Below are 23,633 nucleotides of genomic sequence, written 5' to 3'. Positions count from 1 at the left end.
TAACGAGGTCCAGAAAAAAAAGCAATTGATAATAATCAAGTGCTACCTGTGTATTATTTTGTTTTCAAATCAAATTCTGAATTATAAAACACAAGACCTAACATTAATGTGAGAAACTACGTAGATGGTCTCAAGCCAGTGTTTTATAGTTTGGTTCTCGAAAGGAACTGCAAATTCAAAGTGTGTCTTCTAGGTGGGCGTCTGTTAATCTCGAACGATATTTGTTTCCAAAAAATTCATCTTTGAGAAAGATGTTTCACATATATATGTCTAGCCAAACATAGTGGCCAAATTTATAGCTAGTTTTTTGCAATTATCATATTTTCCTGTGACATGTATGGCCCAAAATTCTTCAGTGGATACCGTTTTTTACATTTGCAAAGATACATGTTGCAAATCAATTATCTCTATTTAAATTGATGGCTTTCACAGAATAAACAACTTGGCAGCCACATCTGTCCATTCCTGCGCTACATCAACTTCGAATGATGATATAAGAGACGGAGATTGCCTATCTCTGCAAAGTCTTGGAATTTTGCAGCAAATTCGTTCTCAAGATCGGTCAGAAATTTTACAAACACTGCAGTCTTCTTCAGGGTTTTTTTCTTTTCAAGAATTGTCGGGAAATAAATAAAATATTGTCTTGCAATAACTTTTTCAAAGATATCCAGCTTGCGAAGGCAAGCAGGCACGCTTTGTATCAGATCACATATTAGTTTTCAAATAATCTTTCGGAAAAGCCACAACCAGCCATTGCGCTTATTTGTTATGAACTTAAAGTGCTTTCTGGCTCCCTACGTATTTAAATTTTGCAAGAAAGAAGTTACTTGTTCTTTTATTAGCCAGAAACGTTCAATAGCTTGACCTTCACTTCGTCAACGAACATTGTTGTGTTGCAGTAAGTCAGAATACGTTGAATCACATTCAGAAATACACTCCTTGAAAGGATATGATTTGATATGATATTAGAGCAGTTGAAAGCGCATATTTCCATAAAAATGATACGTAGTTCGACCAATGGATGTTTCGTGTACGTAACAGAGATTTAAAAATATTCCAAATCACAAAATATTCTAGATCATCAAGGTTGCAAGGGATGTTCGTGTCTCTAACCAGGCGAATGACTCTTTTCTGGATGGAATCCAACAGCTTCAGGATAAGCTTAGGGGCATATGAACAGTACTCCAAAGGTCAGATCTGAGGTTTATGAAGCAATAAAAGTTGCTTGGGTTTATACAGTTTTCTGATTCTAAATAATGTTTTAGCGCAGCCTTTGCAATTCCAGCAGTATGGTTGTGACTGTCCATTTCATTGTGGCATTGAATTGAACCTGATTACTTTCACCCCAATTCGAAATCACATCTAGGATATGCAACCTTCTGCTGTCGGTGAAGATGTGCATCCACAACCGATGTCCTGGAATCCAAATGGAATGACGAGACAATTGTAGTAACGCTACATATTGTATTATTGGTTTTTTCACCTATTCACTTTTATATTGAAAGTTGTTTTTCTGTCATCTTTTTGCCTGTTTTGATTGTACTTATTATGGTGAATTGAGATGTTTTATAATTATATCATTCTTATAACTCTGCCTTGATAATAATAATAATATTCATTTTCCGTTAGATACAGATAACATGTATTGGAATCTTCAAAGAACACATAAAAGCCATGACACAAAATTCACGGTGTGAGCAACACCGTTGTTATTAGAACAACAACAACAAAATTAAAATACAATAAAATACAGCACATACATATTACGAATCGTAAAATTTCTTGCAAATTTTAAAAACATTTCCCAATCAGATAATTCTTCAACAGGTTACTGAATTTATTGAGGGAGCTTATAGAAAATAGTAAGACCTACCACTGATGGACAATTTAGTCTTGTTTTATATTGACGAAACGAAACATGGAGATCACGTTTTTGTCTAGTGTCCACATTATGAATACTTCCATTCGAAGGAAATCTATTCTTGTTTTTAAAACCATAGATTGACAGTTCAAAAATGAACATACAGCATCGGGTGAAAACCCTAAATTTTCTAAATATATCACTACAAAAAAATGTACTGGAAACTGCTGCTACTATACGAATATTCCTTTTCTGTACAATGAACACATCTGAAGCTAGTGTAGAGTTACCCCATAAACATATGACGTATCGCAACCTTGACGCAACTTGTGCATGATATAATGATAATAGTTGTTGTTCTGTCAAAACGCTTCTGAGGTTTCTGAAAAGGTAACACAATGAATTCAATTTGTTCATCACGAGGGTGCAGTGTTTTTTCCAAGTCAGACATGCATCCATGGTTATCCAGAAATGCTGTATCATCTAAACTGTTGAGTGTTTGATCATTTATTTGAATTTGTACTTTTTCGCACTGTCTTTGACGATTGTGGAATCTCACCAACTGATTTTTTTCAGCATTGAGGTACAATGAATTGTTTCCGCACCAATTCACAACTGACTTCAGAGTACTTTCACACTTCTCGAACAGAAGATGATCCACATTAATGTATTCATACATCGTTATGAATGAATCTGTGATGAAGTTATCGATTTCATTTATATAAAGAAGGAATAATATCGGACCAAGCACAGATCCTTGTGGTACACCCATCGTGACGTCCAAGCGCTCCGAATCAAAGGTAGTAGTGGTAGACTCACTATGATATTTTGAGTTAACAAACTGCTGTCGATTCTTCAGCAACGATAAAGTCCAGTCATAGGCAACACCTCGTATACCATATGAATAAAGCTTTGACATGAGTTGATAGTGATTAACACAGTCGAAAGCCCTGCTGCGGTTGCAGAATATGCCAATAGGGCATTGTCCTAATTCCATAAACATTGTGACTGTTTCTATAAATGAAATTATTGCAGTGTTTGTGGATTTGTTTGTGCAAAATCCATGTTGTTCATCTGAGAATATTCGATGTTTTTTTAGGAATTTCACTAAACTATCTAAATAGGAGTACTCAAAAATCTTGCTTTGACTGGTCATTCTTGTAGCAAAGTACAAAAAACCAAAGCAAATGGCAAATATATATAAATCATTTTCACAGCACCAGGAACTTGGAGTTCACACAAAAAATCAATCATCGATCCTATAAAGGTCCCGTTATTCCCTCCAGGCCCCGATTAGTATCCAATCCAGAAAGAATCCGCAGCGGAGAGGTACATCCATACGACCATCTTCGACGTAGATACATCGTTACATCAATAATTGTGATGCAGGATGCATGAATGGCAAAAAAGGCGGTTGGACAACTACGCACGTATAATAAATCTATATCGGGGTACGTGAGCGGCACAAGGTCGGGCGCACCTCTACGGCGATGGCGCCCACTGCCTCGTAAAACTGTCCCCAGGTACCGCTTCTTGTCTTGCCTTCGGCATGGGAAACTCCGAAATCGCGAAACACCAGTAGCATTTCAAGTATAAAGCATGCAGACCACGATAGGCCACGACATGATTTACCGATCGTGTATTGTTATTTGCACATTTTTGTTACTCGTTCGAGACTCGGGAGTACTGTCTTCGGACGAGTTTTACTCTCGCTGCAACAGGACGAGGTCCTTTTTTTATATCGATTGGTGCTGGATTTTCATTCTTTGTTCAGAGTTAGGATCTCATGAGTTACATTTGAATTTCGATAAATCTTGCCACACAATTATATTCAGAACAAATTCAGATTACAACACTTCACTGAATTTCTTTGAAAGCTTCTCATGATTTTCCTTCCATATTCTCTGTTTCATTATTACTGTCGTCATTTGAATCAATAATGAATTTTTCTACACCCGTACTGTAACAATACACTTATATGACCATAATCCGTTTCATAATGATATCCATTATGTTACAGATTTTTCATAACGATACAGATTATCAACCAATAGAAACCCATAATTTTTCAATCAAGAATCCTGTTCCTTTGTTTGTCCTAGATTCTAACCTAAGTAACTAATTGCTTTATTTGTCAAAATCAGTTTTCATATTACCTACCTATATTATCAAAATGTCTGAAAACAGCGATATAGAAGGAATACCATCGACTCAAATATTTTTAAAAGATCAGATTAATTACAGTTGTTATATTCAATATAAATATAATTAGAATCTTTATAGTTTTCATATATCCATGATAATACCATTAAGTTTGTGTTTTTTTTAAAAAAATATGAGTTAATTACAGTAAATGTGTTCAATACAAATATAATATTAATATTTTTTCATTATTTATCGGGTTTAGAAAAAATAGCGCATGCAACTCTCATGTAATGGTTATTAATACACTCGCATATACCATACAAAACTCGCCTTCGGCTCGTTTCGTATCCCGGTTAATGCTTGTGTCTTAATAACCATCATTACATGATCGTTGCATAATATACTATTTATTTCCACCATTAATATGAAAGTGTTCAATCTCCATATAGTCTTTTTCAACTAAAATTACTTTTTTAATCTTTTTCTGCCAGTTTTCTTCGGGAATATTACATATTTTTTCTTTAATTGGCTCTATTACCTTCTAATCAAATTTTCGAAAAGTATTTTTATGCCTGCTGCTTTGTTTCAATTTTCCCCTAATCAACTCGATGGCATTGAATACTCAAAAATAGGGAGTGAGTCTCAATATGGTATGTCCGTACTTTTCAGCAATACTCTCAAGGGCCTACACTTTTTCAAATGTTTTTATCTGTAAAACTTCAAGTACTTAGTTTCTGGTATAGTAATCTTCAAAATACAAATTGTTATCCATTAAAAAACTTTGTATTTCATCTCTCCTCAATTTTTTGCTAGGTAATGATAGGAAGCGTTGTCAAGAACTATTACACTATTCGCATCCAAATTTGGGATCAATGTGTTTCCAAACCATTCTTCGAAAATATTAGCTTTCATGTTCTTATGATAGTCAACATTGCAGTCCTATAGTTTCTTCTACATAATTTCAAAGAATTCTGAACCCATCTTTCATTTCCTTCGCAATACACAATGATTAATCGCGATCCTTTGTTTGCAGGCATGTTAGGCCTACACATTCTCGAACCCTCAGTCCATCCTTTCGTAACTGTGTCGTGAGTATCATATCAAGTTTCGTCCAAATAGAACATTTGACGTTGTTCTCGTCTATATTTAGTTGTTTGTTCTAAGTATTTGTTACGCAATTTCCCCAATTCTTCTGCTTTCTTTAACTGTTTGACGTTTCTTTATTATCTCCAATCTAAATCCTAGTTTCTTTATCCAATTCTGAAGAGTTTTGTCACAGCAGGTCAGGCTATGGCCGAAAGTATTCAATGTCTTTCTTATGATTTCAGTTGTAGAAATCTAATTGCTTCTGTAACAGTCGTATATTGGGTTTTTCAATGATTTTATCAGATGAACATCTGAAGGTTTTGGTAATCCTGTATCACATCGCGTCTGGCATTCATAAGGTTTGTTTTTGACTAATCAACCTACAGTTGAGAAAGGAATTTCGGTTAAATCTGATGTTGCCTGTAATAGTTTTATTTCCTTGAAACCAAACGAATCTTATTCACTGGTTTCTCTTTCTCACATTGTTCACCATCGTTATTGGAATCACTACACTGGAAAAAGTCTGCGTTGTTATTACAGTCGTTATTACTATTAGTACTTATCCAAGGATGCCACATTTTAAACAGATAACAAAAATTTTAAGTAATTATAGCTACACCAATATCGAATTCCAACACTCAAATCGCGATCAGTTCCTGAACTGAGCACGACTGTGATAACCATCCTAGCATTCCGTGATGTGAATTCGTCAACGTAACATGACGTAAAATAATAAAACTCGGTCAGTAAAAATTATCCAATGCAAACCCCCAATTCTACAGTCCACGTGGATTAGTTCTCAGCCGGTTCATTTCTATGTATTGGTATTTTTGGCCTTTGAGAGTGCCGCAAACTTCAAATGTGCACAATATCGTTTACGTCGTGTATACCATCATTATTATATATTGAATCAACAATATACTAGCCAAGGAAAATAAAAATGCAAAACAGTGCAATATAAAACGTAATCAGAGTTTCAATCTCCCCTCAAGAGAGTAAATTGTGTCAAAGATATTAGTAACGAGTATCAAGAAGAAGAATATGCGAAAAGGCCCCTTGAACGAAGTATGACACTGTTTTGATTAATAAGTGTTAGCGACACGCACATTCTAACTTAATCACGCTGCAAAATGGACTCTATTTGCATATACAGTCAACTTTTTCATGGTTATTATGCTTCATGCTATCTACATCAAAGTTTCAGTTATCCAGTTTGTATTTACATTTGATGAATTGGGTGGGGACATTTTTGTTTGCGTCACTAACTGTGAGAATATGGAAATGGATCATAATCTGTTTATCGAAATCAATATTCTTTTAGTAGCTGGGTTAGTTGGTCAGTACCTAGTGGTAACTGTTTTGTATACTAACATGTCCACGTCCTGAAAAATTACAGGGAAATAAATTCATCTGAAGCAGTAATATGACATCATTGAATCTTCGATTTTTGAATCCTGCTATAGTTGGCAAATGTGTATTGAGCAAGGCATCTGGTCCTGATGAAGTGCCCGTCATCGTACTTAAAAACTGCGCAAATGAACTCGCACCAGTATTTTGCAGACTTTTGAACCTGTTTTACAGAGAAAGGGTTTTTCCTTCTTGTTGGAAGATTGCTTGCGTTCAGCCTATTTCCAAAATAGGCAAAAAAATTCTTGCAATAGACCAGTCGCTTTGCAAAAATTATATCAAAAATCCTAGAGAAAGCCGTAAACCACCATATCTTTAAATATTTGAAAAGCTTCTACATCTTCCGCGATCATCAATATGGCTTTCGGAAACAAAGATCAACAGGGGACCTTCTATCATATGTCACCTATATTTGGAATAATGGAATCGAGAAACATGGAGAGTCAAGAGCTGTCGCGCTTGATATTTCTAGGGCCTTTGACCGTTTGTGGTATGGAGGTTTCCTGGCCAAACTTGGCTTGTTGAATCATTTCTGTGAATGGCTCTCCAGCTTCCTGAACGAACGTTTCCTGCAACGTTTCCTGCAACTAGCCGTCGTTGGATATCTCTCGAATACTGTTACCATTAACGCTGGTGTTTCCCAGGAATCCATATCATCTCCAATCCTCTTCTCATTGTACATCAATGAATTATTGGAGGAAACGAAGAATCCACTATATTGATTTGCTGACGACAGCTCACTTGGATTCCAGGACATCGGCTGCGGATGCACATCTTCACTGGCAGCAAGAAGTTGCGTATCTAAATGAGGATCTAGAAGTGATTTCGAATTGGAGTGAAACTAACCAGGTTCAATTCAATGCTATGAAAACCCAGGCTTCGGTTTTTTCTGAAAAGATAAATTTCTCCGAACCGGATATACTAATGTCAGGACAGACAATTCCGCTTTCTGCTTCAATAAATTCGTTGGGGGTTAAAATGGACACCAATATGTCTTGGCACAATCATGTCGCTGGAATTGCAAATGATGCTTTTCTAAAGCTTGGAAGACTGTTCCGAGCCAGAAAATCGTATACACCCATCAACTTTGAATGCTTTATAAAACTCAGGTCAGACCTTCTTTGGAGAATTGATTCCAGATATGGAGGTCCGCCCCTAAGCTTACCCTGAAGCTGCTGGATTCCATCCAGAAAAGAGCCATTCACCAGATTGGAGATGCGAACATCACTTGCAACCTTGATAGTCTGGAACATCGAAGAAAGATTAGGGATTTGTCTCTCATCCGTAGATTTTTTTTGGTCCCATGGGAGCTGTCTGACTTGTCCATTCAGTCCAAGTCTACAGAAGACACTGCAGCCTCTTGGGCTTATTGCGTTTATTCTCCCATCTTCTCATGACACCCATTCCATCAGTCTCGTTCCTGTACTAGTTTGTACAGGTTCCGTGTTGAATGTTCGTCATATTCTTCTGGGTGTAATTTTGTACGTCCATATATTGCCTGCCTTCTGTGATTCAGTGCCTCACATTCGCATAAGATGTGTAGAGCTGTTTCTATCCCTTCGTTGCATAATCTGCAGCTCAGGTCTCCGTTGTAGAACCCCATTTTTATTCAGGTGTCTTCTAAGCGAACAATGACCGGTTAGTAACCCTGTAATTACTCTGAGCCGATCCCTACTATATTGAAGTAGTTCTTCGGTTCTTCTCTCGGACGGTTCCCCAATGAAGGTTCTACTGTGTTTGTTGCCAGGTACTTTTGTCCAGTACTCTGTGTGCTCCTTATTGTTCCATGTCCTGATCTGGTTTCGTACCAATGATTTTGGTACTCCCAGAGCTGGTTAGGGACCTATATATGAAGTTGATGATCCGTGTCTAGCGCATTCATCAGCTTCATCATTACCTGTAATTCCTGAATGCCCTAGCACCCAGTACAAATTTAATTTGTTCCTATTTGCAAGTTCATTCAGTTTTTCATGGCATTCCCAGACCAGTTTTGATGTTACCTTCGGGTTTGTCATAGCCCCTAATGCGCCCTTGCTGTCTGTCAAAATATTGATCCGCTCATTTCTTTAAAGTCTCAATTCAATAAGCCTTGCACACTGCAAGATAGCATACACTTCCGCCTGAAAGACGGATGTGTATAGTCCTAGGGGATAACTGTAGTTTTAATTTCTATCCGCTCGATATATTCCAGATCCCGTTCCAAGTTTGGTCTTCGATCCATCTGTATACCAGGTGTTTTTTCCAAACATGTTTTCGGGATGACTAATGGTCTTTCACTCTTCACGGCTTATGATTTTGGCCGTGAAGTTTGTGTTAAAGGTGTACTTCGGTGTCATGTGGTCCGGGCACATATTCAATATGTGCTCTTCCACATGTTCCGAAATTTCTGTTCAGCCCGATCTTTTGTGGTTCGGTGAGTTTTCCAGTCTGAATTGGCCCATCCTAGCCTCCCTAATTATCACTAAGTGTGATATTTTGGCACATTTGATTGCACCAAGAGCGGTACATCCCATCGAATGAATATGTTTCAATTTTACCAATTTTCATGAAGCAAACATTTGTTCTGCAAATTAGAAAAGTCCTCTAAGTTGCGTTTATCAACAATGATCATAGAAATATGATATTTATGTTATATGAATATTAATTTATATTTCTCCTAACGTAAAAATGGAAAGAATATCTCAATTGAGGTGGAGATAGTGCTGACGATGATCGAGGGCAGCCAAAAATTGATAAATCTCTAGCTTGCCCCATTTCCTTCTTCCTTTAGTTTTGCTAGCACCATCTTTTGTCAATGATACCTTCAAATAATAATTTTCCGATGATACAAAACTTAATTGGCGATTCTTATACAATTTCACGTCAGAGATACAAATCTACCCACTTTTTTTTTGTGAGTCCCAAGAAAAACACAATTTTCGCTGATTATGACATTAGTTTGGATGATTTCTATTGACATTTCACTGAATCCAGTTCCATCAATTATTTCGTGGTCACTGAGTATCGAAAATCATTGGAAACTGAATCCATTTCTTTGGATTTAATGAATTTTATCATGATTTGTGGTTCATAACCTGCTATTTTGAGAAATACTCAACAATGGCCTATAAATAACTATTCAAGTGTCCACCCTTCAAAGATAGGTGACCGTCCATTGTTTGAAATTTTGAATATTTGGGGTAGTCACCTGTTTCGTTGAACAATAGCGATCGAATAAATTCTTGTCAACGCAACACAAAACCCGTTGCGCAGATTTTATATGTCCGATATCGCCAGGTAGGTATTCGGTAAAAGATTCAGAAAGATATTTTGGTAACATAAATAATACTGGTCACCTTTACGCTATCGCCGAACTTTTGATTTTATACCCGTCACGGTTATGAGATGGATGAACTTTAGCAGAATAAGCGACTAACCTCAATTACAATATCTCCTACTAAATACGTTTTATGATGATTTTGTGAAGTGTCAGTAAAAATGTTTAATTTACATGACATTTAAAATACAAAATGTTCGGTTTTTGATTGAAGTAAAGCCTATATAACAAAAATAAAGATACTTGGAACTTATTGAACAACGGAAGAAACTCTACTAGTGAGCTCAAAACAATTTCCAAAAACATCAGTGTCAATGAATTTAACATATTTTTCTCGAATATTGCCGAGAATATCATTGAATATCTACCTACCTGCAACATCTCCGCTCTCGATTATATTTCTAGCCTTCCAAAACCAGTTAATTCATTTTTTCTACTACCATTTGATCATGAAGAAGTAACACTTGCGATTCGAAAACTCAAGAACACCTCTAGCTTTGACATATTTCACTTGAATAGTCAAATCATCAAAGAAACCATTGATTTTCTTGTTGAACCTTTGACACAATTAATGAATCGCTCCTTCACGGAAGGTATCTTTCCCGATCTATTTAAAATAAGTAGTACTGCCTATCTTTAAAAAAGGTGATCTAATATACCAGACAACTATAGACCTACCTCAATTATACCCATTTTAGGAAAAAACCCAGAAATTGAGAGCCTCTCCAATTATTTAAACAAATATAATATTCTTCATGGCCATCAATTTGGCTTCATCAAGAATAGGTCTACAATAGACGCAGTGAGAAAGGTAATACAAAAAGTTATCCAACATGTGGAGAGTGGTGAACTCACCTCGCTAATATTGTGGGATTTGAGTAAAGCCTTCGACTGTGTCAACCACAATATCCTTATCAGTAAACTTGAAATTTTTGGAATAAGAGGTACTGACTTAAACTTATTTAATTCATACTTAACCAGAAGGAAACAAGCCGTCTGCACAAACGGGAAATTATCTGTAGGGAAAGTAGTTTTTCATGGCATACCTCAGGGGTCAATCCTTGGACCTATACTTTTTGTAGTATATGTGAATGATATTTTTCAAAGCCTACTACCTAGCACAATCATCTGTTTTGCAGATGATACAACAATGATTCACTCTAACTCCGACATGACAAGATCAATGAAATTGAAGAAAAAGCTGTAAACTGGTTTACGTCCAATAATTTGAAATCAAATAGGGGAAAAACTCAACAAATAGTTATATCTTCAAATAATAAGGTAACCACACAGAAGCACGTAAAATCATTTGGTGTAATCATTGATGACTCACTTAAATGGGAAAATCATATTGACTTTCTTTGCAAAAAATTGTCAACTCAGCTCTACCTTCTTCGCCTGCTGAGAAGATTTATAAGTACCAATACATTACTAACTGCGTATTACTCACTATTTCACTCCCATTCAAGGTATGGAACTCTCTTACGGGGAAAATCCTCTCAAGCTCAAATGATTTTCCCTAATAAAAAAAAGCACTTAGAATAATAGCTGGAGCTTCATTCAACAAACCATGTCAACCTCTCTTCATCTTTTACAAAATTCTGCCTTTGCCTTGTATATCTATTTTGAACATTTCGTTAGAGATCCATAAAAAGAAAGGTATATTCTCCACCCAATCAGACTATCATAATTATCCCACCAAAAATGCAGATAAACTTGACAACTGCTGGATAAACTAGAAATGTCTATATGAAATTCACTGGACCTCAAGTTGTACAACCATTTACCAGTTGACCTCACTCAGCTCAGTACTCCATCAGGAGGGAGGAGGAGAGAGAGAGTTAAAACATTCCTTTTAAAAACTGTTTTACTCAACACAGAATTATATGAATAGTATTTACAGTTACATAATATTACTTTTATATATATATATATATATATATATATATATATATATATATATATATATATATATATATACAGTGTGTCAATTTGAAAACTTCCCACCCTCAATATCTCCCTTCCAGTACATAATATGAAAAAATGGTCAGACAGGTCAACTTTATTTGCAAGGGGGACACTCTGAATGAATATTTTCAACCCTCGGGGTTCAACCCCCTAGGAGGGGTGGATGTTACCCTCAGAATTTCAAATGGAAAGGGGGGTCAAGTGGCACATCATTTTGAAGGGCATTCAATTCGCTTGCCGACGGTGCCCTCATTTATTATTTTCCGATCAGCAGTATCCGAAAATGTAGTTCTAAACTAATAGAAGTAATTAGAATTGGCCTATACTAAAATGCCTGGTTATCAAGTTAGTATGCAAAGAAATACAATTTATTGACTCTCTTATAAGTAAAACTTATAAGAGAGTCAGAGTGATGACGGGTCAGCTTTTCAACTTTCCATCAGGGGTAAAATTAGACAAGCCTCAAAAAATTTACATTAATTAGTTATCTGATTTCGGTGACTTTCATTTGGGTTTATTATCGGATTTAAAACTCTTATCCCTTTTTTGTTACTTCTGCTATAAAAAGTATCGTTTTTTGAGCAAAAAAGGTGTTCATCGCATTCAAGCCATTTGGTAGTACTATCATTTCAGTTTCATTTGTTGAGCTGATCCTCGATACCTTAGAAAGTGTATAAATTGTAAGAATGGTTTACACTATCCAAGACCGAATTGAAATAATTTTTATTTATGGAGAGGTGGGCAAGTGCGCACGAAGGGCGGCATCTCTTTTTAATGAAAGAAATCCAAATCTTAATATAAGTCACCGGTATGTGCTTGATTTGGTGACAAAGTTTTCCGAAACTGGTTCGGTGAAGAATAAAAAAAGGAATAACCCCAGAGTACTGAATGAGGATGCTCAAATTGAGGTGTTGGGAACATTTGCTGCAGAGCCGACTAGCTCCTTACGATCAGTAGCAGAACAGACGGGAATGTCACACGAGACTGTAAGGAAAGCACTGAAAATGCACAAATTTCATCCATATAAAATGCAGATTCTCCACGAGCTCCATGAGGATGATTATGACAGAAGAATAGAATTCTGTGAAATCATGACTCTTCGAATCAATGCTTTACCTAATCTTCTGTTCAATATCTGTTTCAGTGATGAATGTTCATTTTTCCTGAATGGCAATGTTAATAGGCAAAATTGTCGCTATTGGAGTGACGAAAACCCTCACAATTTTCGAGAAGGACATACACAACACCCACAAAAAGTTAATGTTTGGGCTGGAATTCTTGGAAATGCCATTATCGGACCTTTATTTTTTGAAGAAAACTTGAATGGTGATCTGTACCTAGATATGCTTCAAGCACCTATCGATCCACTTATAACTCACGAGCTCGAAACTCAAATTGATGCACACGGTAATTTACTGTTGCAGGAAGATTTGTTACATTTCCAACAGGACGGTGCGCCACCTCATTATTTTCGCCCCGTCCGACAATGGTTGAACGAGCGATTCCGGGAAAGATGGATTGGCAGAAGGGGATCAATTGAGTGGCCACCGAGATCACCGGATTTGACTCCATTAGATTTTTTTCTTTGGGGATATCTCAAATCTGTCGTTTATAAAACACAGCCCACTGATATGGATGACCTCAAAGGACGAATTACAGCAGCATGCCGGTCAATTAGTGGTGAAGTTTTCCAAAATGTTCGAGAGGAGTTCGAAAACAGACTGTATTACTGTTTAGAGCAGAGTGGACAACATTTTGAACATATTATCAGATAAAGCGTAACAAGATGGTTGAAATTTGTTTTTTGCAATTTAGTATTTTTTGTTTGCACTCGATGCGTATTTCGTTAACTAAGTAGTTCTACATTCCTCTCACATCCACGAATTCGAATATTACTCAAGGGTTGGAACGATGCTACCTAGTACGATGCTCACCTTTTCCAATAGTCCATTACAATCATTTGTTTTGAATACCAACCTGAATACCAAACATCTAGTGCGGGCGAGTTTTAATCATTTATTCTTATTCACTTCTAATCACCGTTCGTTTGGAACGTTATTGTTCAAAAACTGCTCATCAAAAACTAATGAAAAAGGTATCATTGGCAAGAGAATTGAATGCCCTTCAAAATGATGTGCCACTTGACCCCCCTTTCCATTTGAAATTCTGAGGGTAACATCCACCCCTCCTAGAGGGTTGAACCCCGAGGGTTGAAAATATTCATTCAGAGTGTCCCCCTTGCAAATAAAGTTGACCTGTCTGACCATTTTTTCATATTATGTACTGGAAGGGAGATATTGAGGGTGGGAAGTTTTCAAATTGACACACTGTATATTTTGATTAATGCAACTAATTTTCCTTTATTTTGAGTATTTCAATATTTTTTGATTTGTACTTGTTCCTCGATAAGTGATTTATGACTGTTGAATTTATGGATGTTCAAGTTTTCCCAAATGTCCATGCGGTTTCCCTTGTTGATTTGTTTTATTAGTTTTATGTTCTCTGGTGGGGGGAAATTATGTTATTTTGGATGGCGTGTGTTGCAAGGTTTGATTTATATACTGTTGGATTTATGTATGCCTTTTTGTGCTCATTGTACCTTTGGATCAGTTTTTTCTTGGTTTGGCCGATATAGAATTTGTTGCAGTCCGAGCATTGTATACTGTATATCCCGTTTTGGTCTTTGTCTTCTTCTTTTTCATAGTTGTTTATTTTTTGTGTTATCTTCGTGTTCGGCTTGTATGTGATGTTGATGTTCAGTGGTTTGAAGATGTTTGTTAGTTTCTTGGTTTGGTGTCCTACGTACGTAAATGCTGTCCTTCGTTGTGTTGTTTTGTCTGTTGGGGTAGCTTCATCCTTGTTCTGTATTTTTCGTTTGATTCTGTTTTCTAGTTTATCTATTGTCTTTTGGGTGTACCCGTTTTCGTTCGCTATTTGGTATATGATTTTCTGTTCTTTGTTTCGGGCCTCATTGCTGAGTGGTATCCTTAACATTCTATATATGAATGCGTTATAGGCAGCCATTTTGTGTGATGATGGATGGTTTGAACTTGCGGGTATGGTGGAGCTTGTTTGTGTAGGTTTCCTGTATATTGCCATTTGAAATTGTGTTTTGTTGTGGTTATATCCTATGGTTATGTCCAGGTAGTTAGGTTTTGAGTTGTGTTCTTCCTCAATGCTGAAACATAGTTTTTGATTTATTTCGTTAATTTCTGAACATCAACATGCAACATTATGTTCTGTAGCACCAATATTTTATTTTACCTAGCAGTTTTATTTCAAATGATCAATAATAATTGAATATTATCTTTTAATTTTGTACTCAGTACAGCGTGCATCTGCACTCTCTTTGACCTGTCATAAATATATTTATTGTATGCATAACATGATTAAATAAATTATGTCTGTCTGTCTATATTAATATATAAATTTGAAAATGTCCTTATAGGACGAAACTGCAGTAACGTTAGTTAAAAATAAAACTGGTAAAAATCATAGAAAGTTTCAATTCTCTTTTCTTCATTATCATCTCCTACCACATAGTAACGGCTACATCCATCAATTTGTTGGGAGATTACGTTAGATTTAATGCACTGGCGAATAGCGTTGAGAGAAGAATAATTGATATCGCAGTGATAACAAACTTGTATCAACATTTTTGCAGCAAATTGTAACAGTGCGAATACAATGCTTTTTCTTGTAGAATCTAAGTAGAACGTCATTTCATATCTAGTGTTATGGCAAAGAACACGAAGAGGGATTTTTGAGCTCTTCAAAATCAATATTTTTCTGATACTTCCAAGAAGATTTCGTAAATTCATTCTGAATTATGTACGTTAGAGAAAAATAACGTATCTAAACTGTCTCTACAGTGTACGAATTAGCTGGAAGAACCATTTCTTCAGAATGATATTCCACACAGGTCTCTTCAACCACGCACAGTGTACGTGCCTCAAGGATTCTTCTGAAGTGGGTTCTGCATTTTAAAATGTTCATTCAGCTGCCGCATTAAATTAAACAACCAATGTCGAATGAAATGTGGTCAATTCGAAACGTCATAACGAATCATTTTGAATCGACGTAACAAAGAAAAGGTAGCTATAAAAACATAAGGATTTCACTGGTAAAATCTGACTTTTGAAAATAGGCAAACTTTCACTATGAGAGTTTGAAAAGGGACAAGATATGACTGCAACCTTACAGAACTTGTGATGCACTATTTAGAATCTTTGGTGTAGTAATGAATATTACTGGAATTTCCATCAATAAAATTCACGTATGAGTTATAAAATGAAGGATAACTTCCATTTTTTGGCGTTTTGGTAATGAGGAGCCAATATGGAGGGCTAGAATATGATGTATATAGAAAAGGAACAAGCAGTTCACTTCACTGTGGACACCACAAACGTGCTGGCCTTAATTTTTTAGTGCATCATCTTTTGACTTTTCCTCTCATACATGAGAGGTTCACCAACAGTTTCTCGAAGGGTATTGTAGATGACGTTTAGGTTGAGAATGAACGAAATCTTGACTATTAAAAACAACAAAACCAAGATGAATAATATCAGTTTCATGCCACCAATACACGAAGAACTTTGGAAAGATTTTCAAGGAACTAGGTATGAAGGTGGTTTTTAAACAAGGCATACACTACAGAGCATTTTAGGAAGTCCAAAAGACAAAGTTGAGATTTCGAAAAAGTCCGTAACTTACGAAATTTGATGTAAGGACAGTGATGCAAGATATAATGGACAGACAAAAAGATCTATTGAAATAAAATATAAGGAACGCTTAGCACACTTAAAATATTGAAGACCTGAAAAATCAGCAGTTGCTCATCATATTTTGCAACAAAACCATTCCATAGACGTTTCATTAAGATTAGTTAGACAAGTTAACAACAACGGGTATCTAGATGCCTATGAGATGCCCATAAGGACACATTGTAAAATTAATTTGAGGCTAATAGACAAGAAAATATTGTAAAATTAATTTTATATAGCTTGTTGAAATAATTATTAGATTCACCTGACTAATACATAAAGACACATTGTAAAATTAATTTAAGACTAGTAAATAAGGCAATATTGTGAAATTAAGACGCGGGTACCTATAAGAAGTATCTATGGTATAAATAAGGATAACTTCATGAGTATGATTAGTTTGATCTTCCTCTTGAAAAACCTCCAATAATATTCAATCTTACAGAAGCTTAATTTTTCCATAAATTCGAAAATTCATATGAAGCGAATGATGTCTCTCTCCCTTCACAACTCAATAGTTGAAGAATATTTATAGAATATGAAAAATGAAAGCAAAAGAGGAACTAACGGCTGCATGTTTATGGGGAATGTTCCTCCTGACGGAAATCAAGTAGTTTTCATAAAAGAGCTCTGAAACAACGCATTTTAAACTTATCATTTCAATCTTTTCCTTTAAAAAATTATTTAAATACTCAAAAGAGAGGAATGAAATAATGCATTCAATATTTAAAGGGATTCGTTTCTATTTCACCATTTGGCAACATCGGTTATAGCTAATAAAGGACAATGAATATATTACCCGTATGAGACAAACAAAGATGACATATTTCAGAGGCGTGGTGTTCTGTTTACTTATGTTTCGAGTTCCGAAACATTTTGTGACATATGACATTTTGTGCACCTAACCTATCTTCCTCTATATAAATAAATAACAAAACAACTGTTGTTCATGTGGCTTGTGGAGGTGTTATTGAACTATAATTTACATTTTGCCTCAATTGTTGATTTATAAAGATGAGTTTCCTTTTTTAAAGTAGAATATCTAGGTACATATAAATTATTTCAACTTGATATAGGCGCTGTTGCCAATATGTGAATTAGGAACAAATCCCTTCAAAAATTAAAATCCAACATTTGAAATATCGATTTGAATACTTTTTGAAGTGAATTTGAAGAACTCATGAATTAAACTAAACTTTATTTTGTTCAAACTTGCATTTGCTGTAATAACCCAAATTGAGAAACATTCCCCATTGGAAAATTTTTTCATTTGAAGTGTAGCTGAAACTATTACCGCTCAGTCGTATATATTAGTTGTTTCAAAACTCTTGTCCGTTTCTATGTCATGTGTTTTTGTAACCCCACATCTTAATGAAGCTACCCAGGCACTTCCCGAAGACGAGAACCCACCAAAAAAAGACCATGGTTACTGTATGGTGGTCAGCGGCTGGTGTGATTCACCATAACTTTCTGCAACAGAGCCAAACCATCTCACCATCAATGAAATGCACCGAAAATTGCGTCAGCAGCTGCCTGCACTAGTCGACAGGAGAGGTCCTATCCTGCTCCACGACAACGCCCGTCCGCACATTTCACACAACACCTTCCAAAAATCAAACCAATTAAACGTCGAAGTTCGGCCTCGCCTACCATACTACTCAGACCTCTTGCCAACCGACTACCATTTTTTGAAGCACCCCAAATGAGGCTCATTTCGATCAAATTGGATACTTAAGTATTACTCTGAGACGCATGCGCATAGTGCTCTCGCACTCATGTTCTCGGCTGAATAATTTTTGTGTTTAGGGGATGTTTGGTCACTACAATTTGTCTTACTCTGTAGTAGTTACCTTGATAACATTTTCAAGACTGAGAGTTTAGGATCCTCAAAAAGCAAATACACCACTGGAATCAATGAAGTCGTCCCGGAGCGCCAATAAATTTTTGTTGTTGTTTTATAATTTCATGATATGTATTTTGGAAGTGTTAATATTCTACAATACATATGTAAATATTAACCATATAAATTAAAGTTAAGTAACTCTTATTTTCAGTAACCTGTCTTCCTAGTACCTGCCAAGGTGACACAAGGCGAGCTCCACAAGTACGCAGGTATTCAAAGAACAGAGACACTACCGAGAACCTAATGTTTCATCTATGTGAAAATAAGTTATGTCTAATCGCTTTGGGATTTTGGACTAGAAGTATATAAATCACAGAATGCATATTTGAAACGACTGTCTCACAATGTCACTTCCAGTCGAGGCACTCCTCGACATAAAGACCCAAAAACTTCACACATGTTACCTTGTCAATTTGATGATTGCCAATTTTGATGTATATATTAGCTACCTATTTTTGTTTATTATGAAAAGGTACTGCATGTGTTTTTTCTGCGTTGACATAAAAAGAATTCCTGCAGAAACAACCTGCAGAATATATTATTAGATTGTGTTTCTCAAGCTGCATATGCTTTGTTAGATATCAGCATAGAAGTGTCATCTGCATAAATTGTGAAGTGTACTGATAAAGTCATAGATGTTATGTTATTTATATAAGTATAGCAAAAATAAGACGGGCCCCAAAACAGATCATTGTGGGACATCCATAGTGATAGAAAGAGGTGAAACTAGTTCATCGATAACATTTGAATATAATTTATTCTTAAATACATAAATAAAATATTTTTCACAAAAACCTACTACTACCAATTGCAATCAAAGGAACGGTTTTCAATTAGAAATATTCTGATCACCGCGACTTTTGCCGCATGTGAGCATTCGTACCAATAATATCCATAACCTGCGAAAAATATTCTTCCTTTTTTCTACCACTACTCTTTCTGCCACATGCTCTCGAGGAAAGTACAGAACGGCTACTGTGTCTTCGCCAACATTTCTCTGCGGGGAAATGATGTAGGTGCTTTCTAATTCTTCTTCAAAATAGCTGATGGCAGATGGATCGTAGAGAAAATTCTCATTCTGATACAGAAAACTAATTTCACTCTGCTGGCAATTGCTTGTTAAGACTCGTAGAATCCTATCCTGTGAAGTAAACTTACTGATTTATCTGTTGTGGATCTGTAGAACCCTTCATTGAATCAAACAGGAATAGTTGAACAATTTATTTTTAATTCTTGTATACAGAAACTAATTCTTCAGAGATCATTTCTTTTCGGGACTGTAAAACTTTACAATTCTTTGCCTGAGCAATTTAAAAGATTCAGTACTAGAGATATCGATAGTCATTACAGTCAATAATGTCAACTTCAATAATTGAATGGAACTGACCGATACTTGATGAAAATCCATGTTAAATGAATAATTAATACAGTTTATTGTATGATTTTCACTATGAAAGGTTTTACAAAAACCGCGACACGTGTTTCGCTATACAATAGCTTCCTCAAGCATAAATTTAAAGTCACTTCCAAATTACAACCATTTTATACTCTAACCTATTATCTACTTGTCTGCCTAAATAATGAATCTACCTGGAAAGGACAGGTATGAATTCATTAACTATATAAATAAATTTTTCGAAAGTATACCTAACTATTTTTACCTGCAAATGAACAGATTCAATAATGGCGAATTATTCAATTCAGTTTGATAGTTCATCAGATGTTGAGAGTTCATCATCAAGCAAATTGCGGTTAACAATGGGTTTGGAGCCGAATTAATAAACAAAATACTTGCCAAGAAAGTCTACGCAAAAGCGATTCGAGACATTTTTCCCATTGATAAGGTAGATAATCAAAATTATAGAGCTTCAACGTATTTTGGACAACCAACGGAAAAAGTGGCTTCATTTTTGAGGAAACGAGGTATTAAAATGGCATATAAAACAAGTATTGGGTTGGGAAGTTACTTTAAAATAATAAAGACAAAACATCCAAATTCGAGAAATCGTGAGTATATAATCAAAATGTGGAACGTGCCTTAAGGTATGTATTGGTCAAACTGGCAGAACATTTAGAAATCGAATCCAGGAACATCATACGTGCAATGTAAATAAGAACACAAATTCAAAATATTCAAATCATCTTCTAGAAGATAATCATATCTTCAACGAAGAGTTCGAAATTTTGCACATAGAAAATAAAGGTTTAAAACTGAATTGGAAGCAATGGAAATAAATGAACATAAAAATTCAAACATTCTAATGAATGACCAACTAGATTTGAATAGACCACCATTATTGAACTTGTTTTCTCAAAAACCAAGAAAGAATTATTATTGATGTAGATGTGAGGTAATATGCTTCAGGTGATCATAATTGAACAGGTACCTTAGGTAGAGGTTTAGGTAATTTTTTGGAGGTAGTCTTCGATTATATATTAATGCAAAAACAACTTGAAGTATTCAAATCACTTGAGAAAGCTACTGTGTTAGCGAAACATGTTGTGATATATTTTTCCAATATAGTTTGTGGTCAAATCGTGAGGTGTAGTTTTTGGAAATATTAAATCGTCATCGACCAACTATACAATTAATTTTCACAAACTCTCATGAAAAGCATCCGAGGAACCTAACAGTTCAACATGATTCACGAGTAACGCCGAAACATATTCAAAGAATTCAAAGATCGACGTTGAAAGAATGCAAAACCTTCATACTTGCAGGAACATCTCGTCAAAATGGGAGAAATCCGCATCACCAGGTTCCATTTTTTGATCCTTAATGTCCATATAGCCACGTTTGGGACATAAGTATGTATTTGTGGTACTTATTGATACATTTTTATGGTTTGGTTGAGGTAGTTCATTCATTTTATCCAACTTCTGACATGACCCGATCATAAAATGGGTATATCTGGAAATGATTCTCATTCAATCCTGAAAATTTTGTTTTCGTAAAGTACTCACTTAAAATATTCAAACAGGACATTACTTCGCTTCTGACAGTTATTTTGACACGTGAACTGTTATAAAATAAAAAAACTGTCATTTGACAGTGGAGCAACAGCATTGAAATTTTACCGGATGTCGCTCAAAATTAGTTACCTTGCCTTTTCCATGATTCATGAGTTTGGAGTCTTCTACATGCAACGTCTATTGGACGACTTCGAACGCTGGTACCTCGATTGGAAGATCCGAGTGAATCCAGATAAATCTTGGAGAGACGTAACCCTCCTCCTGACTCAGGGGTAACGATCTCAGGCAGGGAGATCGAATGGCAGTCCGAGTCAAGTACTCGGGTCTCATGATAGACCGTGAAGTCAATACCACGTCGTATATATATAAATTGTACATCATACACACTCGATAAAATCTTTGTCTGTATTTATATCCTGGACCCGGATGTCACGCAGGTAGCTATAGCTGCCTACGTGGTCATGTTAGATGTAGCCTGGGAATTCTAGGTCTTCTAACTGGAACCACAAATGTGCGGTTGGCTCCTGTTGTTGACTCCGTGCATATGTGTTGTTTCCTGCTTTCGGCAAGCAAGTGTTGCCCACCTTTACACTTGACTGCACCGCGGTGATGAGGCCAATAGCCAGAAACACGTGTCTGCGGTTTGCCCCCCTTTTTGGAGTGTTATGTCCACTAATTGTTCCATTTTTGATTTGTACATCATACACACTCGATAAATATATATAGTATAGTAGTTTTTCGGGGATTCGGTCTGATTACTGATTAGAATAAATATTTACTCTTTTCAGCTGCCCGAGCTTTCGCTAATGTTTATTAGCTTTATCGAGGGCTGTAATATAAAAAGGACATAATGAATAAATGAATAAATATATATATATATATATATATATATATATATATATATATATATAGAATAGTAGTTTTTCGGGGATTCGGTCTGATTAGAATAAATATTTACTCTTTTTAGCTGCCCGAGCTTTCGCTAATGTTTATTAGCTTTATCGAGGGCTGTAATATAAAAAGGACATGATAAATATATATATATATATAAAACATAATAACGGATAAAACAGAATACCTGTGCTATATTACAGGATGTATTCAAATTTATATTTTTTGTTAGTAAAAATGAATAAATTTTTACTTCTTGTCGACAGAAATCATCTCCATATTGAAAATAGGTTCTGTCCAAACATAATCTCAAAAGTTCCAATGTAGAGCTAACATCCATTTTCCTTCGATATTGTTTTAAAGTTGAGTTAGTTTCCAACCTAATGCCTACAATTTGAAGAGTCTCATTGACTGGAACATTCGTTTAAAGACTTTGAACATCGAAGCTCACCAGAACATCACCATCACCAAGTGTTAAATCATCAAGTTCATCATAAAATGGGTTGTATTTTGAGGATTTTTTGAAGATACACCCTGTACATGAGTGGAGCATAACTTCAATTTGTCGTCCACACCGAGGGATTCGTACACAAGTAGTTTCATAACCTAATTAATCGTCACCGTTGAACAAATTCTATTTACAGTGGCTAACGGACCAAATTGACTCCTTTTAGGGCAATTGTATCGATGACAGAGTATTCACAATGCAAAGTGTCCTCCAGGGGTAGAATTTAAACGACCCCAAATATAAATAGGGTGAGTTCGGGTCGGGTCTAGTCTCCCTTAACTAGCGCTCATCCATCATACTGTTACCACTCCCCCACAACTGCCGCAAATTCGTCCAAATGTCCGCCACTGACTGCAAAGGCTCACAATAGTTAATACTAACTAATAGTTCGCCATATGACAACATCGCGCCGACTTGTACCAATAAATGCTACTGATAATTTCCTAATGTTGGTTATTAGTTCTCGGTTCTCTTCTGTTAATTTGGGGTTATTAGTGTTTCAGCGTGAACTGTATTTGATTTTAATTATTATTTGGGTTAGAATCCGAAGTATGGTTCATTAGGGTTTGGAATAGCTTTCATCTATCATTATTCTGTCAACATTTCCTTCTAAAAGTTATATCGGCTTATCTTTCAGTATAACTTTAGCAAGAGCGCATTGATGACTAACCCTTTCAGCAGTGTATAATTATTGTGGTGACATCTGTCACTAGTATTCTTCTCCATAATCTTGATAACTTCAATACTTCAGTAACTTTCAAAGTTCAAAGAAAAAATGAATTCACTAGATATCATTAAGTTGAAGTTGAAGT

At 35.7% G+C, this 23,633-nt stretch overlaps 1 long non-coding RNA gene across 1 annotated transcript; it reads right to left on the bottom strand.

Moving 5' to 3' along the window:
- Nucleotides 1-19,187: 19,187 nt before the first annotated feature.
- Nucleotides 19,188-21,507, bottom strand: LOC111503098 (uncharacterized). The gene is made up of 3 exons (XR_002721831.2): nucleotides 21,414-21,507; nucleotides 21,165-21,360; nucleotides 19,188-19,590 (listed from the first exon to the last, which is right to left on the bottom strand). It is a non-coding gene; the product is annotated as an uncharacterized lncRNA (long non-coding RNA).
- Nucleotides 21,508-23,633: the final 2,126 nt, after the last annotated feature.

Source organism: Leptinotarsa decemlineata, unplaced genomic scaffold, assembly GCF_025532065.1.
Source record: "Leptinotarsa decemlineata unplaced genomic scaffold, Ldec_3_MD MMD2_tig00000882_RagTag_RagTag, whole genome shotgun sequence".
NCBI lineage: Eukaryota > Metazoa > Arthropoda > Insecta > Coleoptera > Chrysomelidae > Leptinotarsa > Leptinotarsa decemlineata.
This window is presented reverse-complemented; position numbering and strand designations above follow the sequence as displayed.